At 43.7% G+C, this 9849-nt stretch overlaps 1 protein-coding gene across 4 annotated transcripts in view; it reads left to right on the forward strand.

Moving 5' to 3' along the window:
- The first annotated feature begins 8873 nt into the window (after positions 1–8873).
- FOXJ3 (forkhead box J3) overlaps positions 8874–9849 on the forward strand; it is a 139214-nt gene continuing 138238 nt past the window's right edge. The window contains exon 1 of one of the 4 annotated variants that reach the window (XM_014582723.2): positions 8874–9554. The gene's annotated coding sequence lies outside the window, so the exon portion shown is untranslated. The remainder of the gene's footprint in view (positions 9555–9849) is intronic. The other 3 variants (XM_006164912.2, XM_014582724.2, XM_014582725.2) reach the window with 3 other exon arrangements.

Below are 9849 nucleotides of genomic sequence, written 5' to 3' on the forward strand. Positions count from 1 at the left end.
TTCAGGCAGCTGGGTTAGGACTTGAACTGTGGTTGACCATGTAGACATCTAGTGCCCTAAACATCATGCTACCCACTGGCCCGAGATTATCTTTCTTAAAAAAGCTTTTTTACAAAAAGGTTTTGGCCATAGGGTGAATGTGCTCACCAGAGAGAAACAGAGACAGTGAGAGGGAAAGTGAGAAATCACCCCCCAGGGTAGATGGCCACAATGTAATTTCTCCTCCTGGGATTTTGGCCATGCACACACATGTACCCAGTATGAGTTTCAAGCTGCCAGGTTTGGGACTCAAACTGTGGTTGGCCATGTGGGAATCCAGGGCCATGACCACTGTACCACCTTATTTTAAATTTATTTTTCCGATGAGTGAAAGAAACACCCAGAGAGAAGAATGTAAGAGGTGCCCTGGACAAGGTCTCACTGTGCTGAGATCCTCCCCCAGCCTCCAAGCCAACTGGGATCTGGGCATGCACAGATGATTCCATGGTGGTCAGGTTGACCTGGGACCTGAACCCAGGCCTCCCATATGGCTCCAGTATTGCACCCTACTATCTATGCCACCAAGACTGGGTGTCAAATCCTGTATTTTAAAACTTTTCACTATACTACTCCAATTACCCATTCCCTATATCTTCTCATATTCTCTGAGCATTTCTACCTGGGGATAACAGAAATTCGGATCACCAAAGAGATCTGAAAGTGTCTGCATTAGCCAGAACAGGCTCTGGGTGCTACAGTGACAACCTCTTGGTCTCCGTGGTGCCATCAGGCAAGGTGCTTTTTTTTTTGCTTAGTCGCATCCTTCCCAAGTCACGGTTGCTTTGCTGCACAGTCTTCCCTCTGGAACTCAGACTGATGGCTTAGCTTCTGTCCTGAACGTAGCTGGCCATCGAGGCAACAGGAAGTGAAAACATAGAGCAGAATGCTGCCTGAAAGCTTCCACCCCAAGTGGCTCTTAAGTCACTCACATTTCACTAGCTAATGCAAGTCACAGGGTCAAGTCCAGCTTCACTGGGAAATACAACCCAAACCCAGGAGGCCCTGTAAATGTTTGGGAACCATAATTTAGTTTCTTATGGGGTCTCTGTACCCTTTATTTGTGTTAGTTGGAGGTAAACACACCCACTTGCAGTGACCAGCATCCAGGAAGTTTCAACTTCCATGTCAATGGAGACAAATCCTGCCTGGTTTTTATAGGGTCTCAGAAGGTGGGCAGAACAGAGGACTTAGATAGTTGTGGGTTTAAATCCTAGCTATGCCACTTTCAAACTACTAAGTCTGTTTCCTCTTTCCTTTTTTTTTTTTTGTTTTTTTTTCCTTTTTCAAAAAAGTTATTTTTCAGGGCTGGCAGGTGGCATTGTGATTAGGGGTACTGGATGCTCACATGACTGACCGAGGGTCAAGTCCCAGATCTGGCAGCTTGCTTCTTCACTTTCCCTCTCTGTCTCACACTCTGTCCCTCTCTGGCCTAATTAAAAATAAATAAAATAGGGGCTGGCAGTGAAGGACCAGAGTGGCTCTATTTTTTTATGGGGCGACTCCATTTTGTTAAACCCACCTTGCTGAGGATCGGCGCCATTTCAAGGAGGCGAGCCGGTCATGTAGCAGAAGGTCAAAAGACCATCACCCCACTGGGGCTGGCCAATGATTAAAAAAAAAAAAAAAAAAAGGAAATACCAGAGACCTGAAGTAACTTTCTTTCCAATCAGTAAAAGACAGCTATACTTCTTGAAATCTACAGCCAATGTATAGCCACCTGAGTGCATTCCTCAGCACTCCCAATGATGTCCCTCCCAACAGCCAAATAAAAACCCAGCCCAACTAACATCCGGGGCTCTCAACTCTGACCCACTGTGTCGCTGTGTCAGTGAGGATTAGGAGTCCTGGCTCAAGCCCAAATAAAAGCTACCATTGTGTGCTTGCATCCGAATCGGCTCTTGGTGGTCTTTTGGGAATTTCGAAGGGGAGGGGCACAACAGCAGGTGGTGTGGTGGTTAAGGGCGTTGGACTTCCACATGGCCGACCGTGGTTTGAGTCCCGGACTTGGCAGCTTGCTTTCTTACTTTCCCTCTCTCTCTCACTGTTCTTCTCAAGTCAAATTAAAATAAATAAATAAATGAAGATTAAAAAAAAAATAAAATAAAGATAAATACAATAATTTTTTAAAAAATATTTTTATTTATCTATGATGGAGAATGTGCACATGAGAATGAAAGACAGGAACACTTGCCACAGGGTTTGGTCATGCTGTAATCCCCGTCCCTCCAGTCCTCCAGCCCTTGGATCCTGGGCCCTTGTGTATGCCTGGCATGCTCCAGGCTGACCAGGCTGGGCATTCCAATCACTGTGTTTGTCATGTGAGATTCGGCTTCTCTCAAGCAGCACATAACATTACCACCTTGCCATGAAGCCAACCACTATTTCCTCTTCTTTAAGGTGGAGATGGCTGGGCTAGCAGGTGGCATGGTGGTTACAGTGCTGAACTCCCAGGTGGTCAACTGCAGTTTAAGCCCTAGACCTGGCAGTTTGCTTTCTCACTGTCTCTCTCTCTCTCTCTCTCTCTGGTGAATGCATGTGCCCTATACCAAACTTTAAAAAGTGATAATAATTGTAAGTAAAATTAAATAAATAGTATTTTGTTTTAAAACAGTGGAGACGACCACCTTGTAGCTTTGCTGTAAGGATAAAAGGAAACGTGCAAATGGCCTATCTTGTTGCCAGTCAGACAAGGAATACTCAATGTGAGCTATTCCCCTACCAATGTCCCGCAGCATTGGGATTTCTTGATGATTCTTACTGAGCTCATTAAATGTGATGTAAGCCAATAATGTCACCACTTAAAATTAGCACTTGTTTTTTGTTTTTGGTTTTGTTTTAGTGTGTTATAGGGCACACCTGCTTACCAGAGAGAGCGACAGAGAGAGGTGAGAAAGCACTCCCCAAGAAGGAATGGCCACACCGCAATCCCTTCTCAGGATTTTGGGCACACATATACACATTTCTGGTGTGTTCTTCTAGCTGGCGGATCCAAAATGGAACTGTTACTGGCCAAAAAAGTCCAGTTGCTTCTTCTCATGGTCTATGAAATAACAGGCAGAGACAGAAGAAGAAAGGAGTTTATCAGAATAATAGGATAGGAGTATGTGCAAATAATCCCTCACTACAATCAGTCACTTGGGTTTTTTTTGAGTAATAATCCTTATTTCTTCAAATTCCTGGTTTCTCATCTGACCATTCCTCAAACAGATCTCCCTATGACTCAGCATTTGGGTCAGATCGTTTTAGTTAGAGAGAGGCCTTTCTTAATTTCAAAATGGCTGCAGTCCTGCTAAACCTTAAACTGGCCTGCTATAAAACAGCATGGTCAGCCATTTAGAATTCCACTGCCTTAACTACCCCATCACCAGCTGGCCCTAAACGATTCTTTCTTTCTTTCTTTCTTTCTTTCTTTCTTTCTTTCTTTCTTAATTATTTAGTGCACTGGCAGGTGTTATGGTGGTTGTGATGCTGGACTCTCACATGGACCTGGTGGCTTGCTTTCTCACTTTGCCCTTCTCTCTTTGTATCTCTCTGGTCAAATTAAAACAAAAATAAATAATAACAAATAAAGTTAAATAAATTTTTAAAAATTAATTTTATTTATTTATTATTATTTTTTAGTTTGACCAGACAGTGACAAAGAGAGAGGGGAAGGGAAAGTGAGAAGGCAAGTCATCAGGTCTGGGACTGAACCATGGTCAGCCATGTGGGAGTCCAGTGCCTTCATCACCACACCACCTGCCAGCCCCCAACAATTATTTCTTAACTACTAAATTTGCATCCAGAAAATCAGGCTTTTTTTTCCCTTTTATTTCCCCCTTGCTATGCTGGTTCCTTTCATTTTGTCATCCCCAAAGTTACTGCTAACTGGTAGATTCCCCCATCCCACTCTATTTGAACATCTCTGACTCATTCTTCCTAGCACCACCCAAGTTCCATCTGAACCATTGCTTACATAATGTAAATACTTCACTTAATCTACGCATTTGTGAATGTTTGCTCAGCTGTCTTGGTGCCTTTGTGTCGTTCATTATGCTTTCAATTAACCTGTTTGATTCTGAGAGTGGAGGTAAGTAAGCCAAGGTTGAACCAGGTGGTTACAAGGAACATGACAGGTTGCAGATGGAAGGTGGTCAATGGTATGAGTGGACAAGTGGAAATTTGTTGTTAGACTAGGAAAAAAATGTTTGTTAGGTAACTGCCTTTTACTGGTGAAAAATATACTAAGCTTCTCCTTTCTATTGACAATAATTAAGTAGTAGAGTCTTTGGGAAGGATCATATTTTTGCTTTACTGATATAATCTGACGTTAACACCAAGCTCCCAGACGGCAGGAACTCACTTAACGATGGTTTACACAGAGTAATGTGGTTTAGCTCTATGAGTTAGTTGTTCCCATCAGCCACTAGTATTTAATAACCACTCATAAAGCTACAACTTCCATAGCTTCTACTTGTATCCACCCAACTTCTTTGACTTTGTGCAAGCAGTTCTCCTCTGCCCCAAATTTTGTCTCTAGTCCCAGCATGCTTCTGTCTCTACAATGCCAACTCCTACTCATTTATTAAGATTTAACCTTAAAAAAAAAAAAAGATTCAGCCTTAATCTTACCTTTTCAGGGTGAAGCTTTTCTGGGGCTCCCCCCATGTCTGCACCTCACCCCATCTGACACAGTTAAACCTTGCTTCTTCTCTGTTTCCATGGCACAAGTATAAATCTGTACCAAATTGCATTAAGATTAATTATTGATGTTCTGCTTCTTTTTATTCATTCTCTTAATTCCTCAGTATTTAGCACAATGCCTGGTATAGAGTAGGTGTTTGATAAGTCATTGTTGAATGCTGTTTAATTATGCAGAGTGACCCATACTCAAGTGTTGTCCTTAAAGTGCAGTCAATGAAAATAGCCTTTTTAGTTTTTTTTGCATCTAACACATGAAATATAAAGTAATATATAAAAGGACTCTGGAAGGCTCTTCCAGGGCTGGGAATGATAAGAGGGCCTCTCATGTTGTTTTCTCTCCCTCTTTCAGATCTTGGCTCATTTGAAATTCACTTTTAATTTTCTGCTTCCATCTAATAATAAATACAGAGGGAGAAAAGGATCAGGTAAAGCCTCGTTTGTCTAAGTGACTGGGGTCACGTGAAGTGTTGAACACCTTGCTGTTGAAGCACTGCCAGTGATGAATCAGGTATTTGTAGGGTGATTGCGGCCCAGCTCTGGACTATTTCTTTTAGGGAATTTATAATCTGAATGAAGCTGGAAAAAAATTGCGAATAATACAAAACAATAAAACCCCTACCTCCTTGTTGTGAGGAATCTGTGTAGCTCTTTTTAAAAGTTTATTTATTTATTTTTCATAAGTGAAAGAGACAAGAAAGACACACTAACCAGGGTCTTGATGCCATGATTCACCTCTAGCCTCAGCCAACTCGGGATCACAGACCTACAGAAGCCCAGTTTACTAAGGGGGATCTCTAGATACGAGCCCTGAAGCTCCATGTGGGTCAGCCTCACAGAGCATGGCTTTACTCCTGCACCACTTTCCAGGCTCCACAAACTGTCTCTTAAGAATATGTCCCTGGGGACCAGCAGATAGTGTAACTGCTATGTCACTGAACTCCCATGTAGTTGACTGCGGTTGGAATCCCAGGGCTGGTGGCTTAAAATCACACTGGGCACATGTCTGTGCCTGCCCAAGATCCCAAGAGGAGTATGGAGGAGAAGGGAGTGTGGTGTGGCCATCCCTCCTGGGGGGGATTTCTTGCTTTCTGTATCTTTGTCTCTGTCTTTCTGGCGAATGCATGCACCCTATAGCAAAACCTCTCCACAAAAAAAAAAAAAGAAAAAAAAAGTGTTCCTGGGGACCAGCAGATGGCGTAGTGGTTATATCACTGGACTCCCAGGGATTTGACCGCAGTTCAGTTCAAGTCTTGGACCCAGTGATTTAGAACTCATGCTGGGCGCATGATGGTACACGCTCAAAATCCCGAGAGGAGGATGGAGGAGAAGGGATTGTGGCATGGCCATCCCTCCAGGGAGTTATTTCTCGCTTTTGCCTTCTCTGTCTCTTCAGTGAGTGCACATGCCCTATAGCAAAAATCTCTCCAAAAACAAAAATGAATGTATCCCGAAGTTGAATACCATCTCCTCTCTGAGGTCTCTCCTGCTCTGTACCCTCTTCCCCAACCCTCTCTTCTAAGACAGTAAAGCATTTTTTTTCCAGTGCTGACACTCAACCTTGTACATAATAGGAGCAGCTGTCTTTGGGAGTCTTTATTTTATAACAGCCTGTGCACAACCTTTTTTGCTAAGTAACTATGATTATTATTCCTATTTTTATAAGCATAGAAACAAAGACTAAGAGAAACTAAGGAACTTGATGTAGGCATATACGAAGTAAGCTATGAAATACTAGATCTGAACCCAGGTCTGCCCTTCCCAATCTGGGCTTTACACCTCCTCACGATGTTTCAGAATCCACCAATTTCACCCTGCTGCCATGACCACAAAAGCAACTTTATTACTTATTATTATTTTTATTATTTTTTTTTTGAGGGGAAGAATTGCTTCTTCACCTTTAAAATTAAAAAAATATTTTTTTGAGATTTTTGCTATCGGGCATTTGCAGTCACTGGAGAGACAGACAAAAACAGAGAGACAGAAATGAGAAATCAGCCCCCAGGAGGGATAGCCATGCTGCAATTCCTTTTCCTCTATTCTCCTCTCAGGATTTTGGGCATGCACACACATGGGCCCAGTGTGTTTCAAGCTGCTGGGTCCAGGATTCAAACCATAGTCGACCATGTAGGGGTTCAGTGCCTTAACCACTGTACCACCTGCTGGCACCCTAAAAGAAATTTTATTGTGTATATTTAGCAACAACATGTTATGAAGTATGGTTACTATAGTGAAACAAATGAACATATTCATCATCTCAGTTACCTTTTCTTTGGGTTTGCTTTTATTTCAAGAGCAGCTGAAATCTACTCATTTAGCATGATTTCCATATACAGTATGAATTTATTGTTTCTTCACCTTTTGACATGCTGAGGCTTAGGCTTCTTTCTTTCTTTCTCAAAGGCTGCTGATCCTCACTTCCCCCAGCCTACTCTGGCAGTTAGCAACCCTGTACTCTTTCCAGCTCTATCTCCCACTACCCCATAAGCACTTTGGGGAAACACCTCAGCATTCTAGAGACGTTAGAGCTGGGAAGCTGCCTGACTTTTAAAAGATGGTGATGGAGGCCAGAAGGTGGCATAGTGGTTATTGTTAGTCCCAACCATATGGTTGGATTCTGGGACACAGTGGCTTGAAAATCACACCTGGCACAAGTGTGTGTGTATGCGTACTGAAAATTCCAGAAGGAGAATGGAGAAGGGACTGTGGCGTGATCATCCCCTCTGGGGGGTGATTTCTGTTTCCTTCTTTCTCTCTCTCTCTGTCTCTCTTTAGCAAGTACATGTGCACTATTTCATTTTTTTTTTTTTTTTAAAGAGAGATGGTGAAACATTGGGAATGGGAGCCAGAAATCTCCCATTTTAGTTGAAGCTAAACCTTAACAAGAGTCTTCCTATTTTTTTTTTTCCATCATCTGGCTGATTCCATTCAAGTGGCTCAGAGAGATTCCTGGTTTGATACTTGTATGACTTTGGTCCCAGACTGACTTTAAATCTTGATGGTTATTGTCCTCAGTTTCTTCCTCTGATACCAGCTTTGCCTCTCATCAAAGGCATGACTCAGACTGACCCTTCTGTTGGTAGCCCCACCCAGATGGAGCTCTGGGAACTTCTACCCTCTCTCAAAGCTGGCAAGAGTGGCTTCTGCTTTACGTTAGATTCGAATGTCCTTATCACAATGTATTACATTATCTAATCTGTATGCTTCCTCCTATATCACGAAATTAAAGTATCGAGGATGTATGCTACTTGCTCCTATCATCCTGTTCAAGCCATTGACCTGCACTTGGATAATGGAGTCTCCCATCATTATCCTCCCACTGTTTACTCTTAGCACAGCAGTCAGAGTGGTTATGTTGAAAGACTGAATCCGATCTGATTACTCCTGCTTCATGCCCTGTAGTGGGTCCTTACAATGCCCTTTAAGACTCCATTCTCAGACCTTCCTGTTTTCTCATTTCTCTCGTTTACTTCCCCTCCTCTACTTGTCCTGGCCTCCTCACTACTTTTAACACTTCCCAGAATATTTTTGTCTCAAGGCTTTTTTGCTACTGTTTCTCTTGCCTGGAATACTCTTTCCTAGATGACTGCATGGCCCCTCACCTCTTTATTATTTTTTAGGTTTTTGCCATAGGGTACGTATGCTCGCTGGAAAGAGACAAAGAAAGTGAGAAATCGCCACCCCTGGGAGATAGCCACTCTGCAGTCCCCTCTCCTCCATTCTCCTCTTAGGATTTTGGGCACACACAAACACATGCCTGGTGTGATTCTCAACTTACTGGGTCTGGGACTTGAACCATGGTTGACCATGTGGGAGACCAGAGCCTTAACCACCTGTTGGTTGTCACCTTCTTAAATCTTATTAAAAATAATAAACCTCTTCTTCCTACATTTCCCGCATATCCCTTACCCTAGTCTATTTCCCCCCCAAACATAATTAAACATAATTAAACATAATTCTGTTTATCATCTTTCCTCCTATGCTAGAATGAAAGTTCTGAGAGAGAAGGGTTTTTCTTCTTTTTCTCTTCTGTTCACTGATACAGCTCAAGCACTAAAGTAGTGATTGGCAAACATTTATTGGATGAGTCAATGAGTCTTCAGAATCTTATATAGGAAAGGAACATATGAGTAGATTGAATCCTGAATGCTTAGAAATGCTTGGTAAGTGGCAGGTTTGTTGAAGGAATGGGATCCTGAGACCTTAACTCCTATGGAGTCTTTATCTAATTTTTTCGCGGTCAGGAAAAGTTTCCAAGACCAATTCATGCAGGCCTTTCCTTTTCCTTTCATCATTTCAACTTAGTATTCATTTAACAAATATCCTGGTATCCAAATATTGAGCACCTACTCTAAGTGTGCTTGGTGCTGTGCGGAAAATATATGACTAATACAAATGAAGCAACAACAAATATGTCGGCGTGTAATTAAGTGTGAAATTACAGGGCAGACTATCAGCGCTAATAGCTCAGAGTAAGAATCAGTGAAGACTGACGTAGAAGTAAATTCCAAAGTCCACCAGCCCTCAGCTCTACCCTTCTAAATGCTCCACCTGTTGATAGCAGGACCATAACCGGGAAAGCTAACTTGCGACTCAGAAGGCCCTTAGAGCTCCAACTCCTTTGTTTTAAGGAGAAGAAAAACTAAGAGTGGGAACCGGAAAGGCCTGGGCAGAGATGGGTCCAGAACCCAGGACTCGTGAAGTTCTGAAAGGAAGGTGTCCTGAAGGTCCAAGGCGCCTGCGTCGGGGCCTGTAGAACGCGCCGTGGGCCAGGTCGGGAAGGAGGCCAGGGCGCATTCCTGGAGAGGCTAAGGTGCCTGTCGTTGTCGTTAACGGTGAGGTGGCAGAGGCCGGGGGCGGGGGCAGGTCACAAGGCGCCATTCTTCCAGAGCCAGGGCCCCCTGGAGTCTGTGGAGTAGGTCCAAGGCCGCCGGTTCCGGCAGTCCTTAACTGCCGAGCCGCCTCCGCCGTCCTCACTCCCCAGACGCCAGTCGGGGGCGCAGGGACTCCACGTCGCTCGGAGATGCCAGCCGCCGGCTGACCCCAGGGCGCGGGGCCAGGTCCCGGCTTGTCGCAGGGCACTACTTGTCCCAGCGGAGGGATCGGGCGCACACAGCAGCGGGCGACGGC

Source organism: Tupaia chinensis, unplaced genomic scaffold (assembly GCF_000334495.1).
Source record: "Tupaia chinensis unplaced genomic scaffold, TupChi_1.0 Scaffold143758_1, whole genome shotgun sequence".
Taxonomy (NCBI): Eukaryota; Metazoa; Chordata; class Mammalia; order Scandentia; family Tupaiidae; genus Tupaia; species Tupaia belangeri.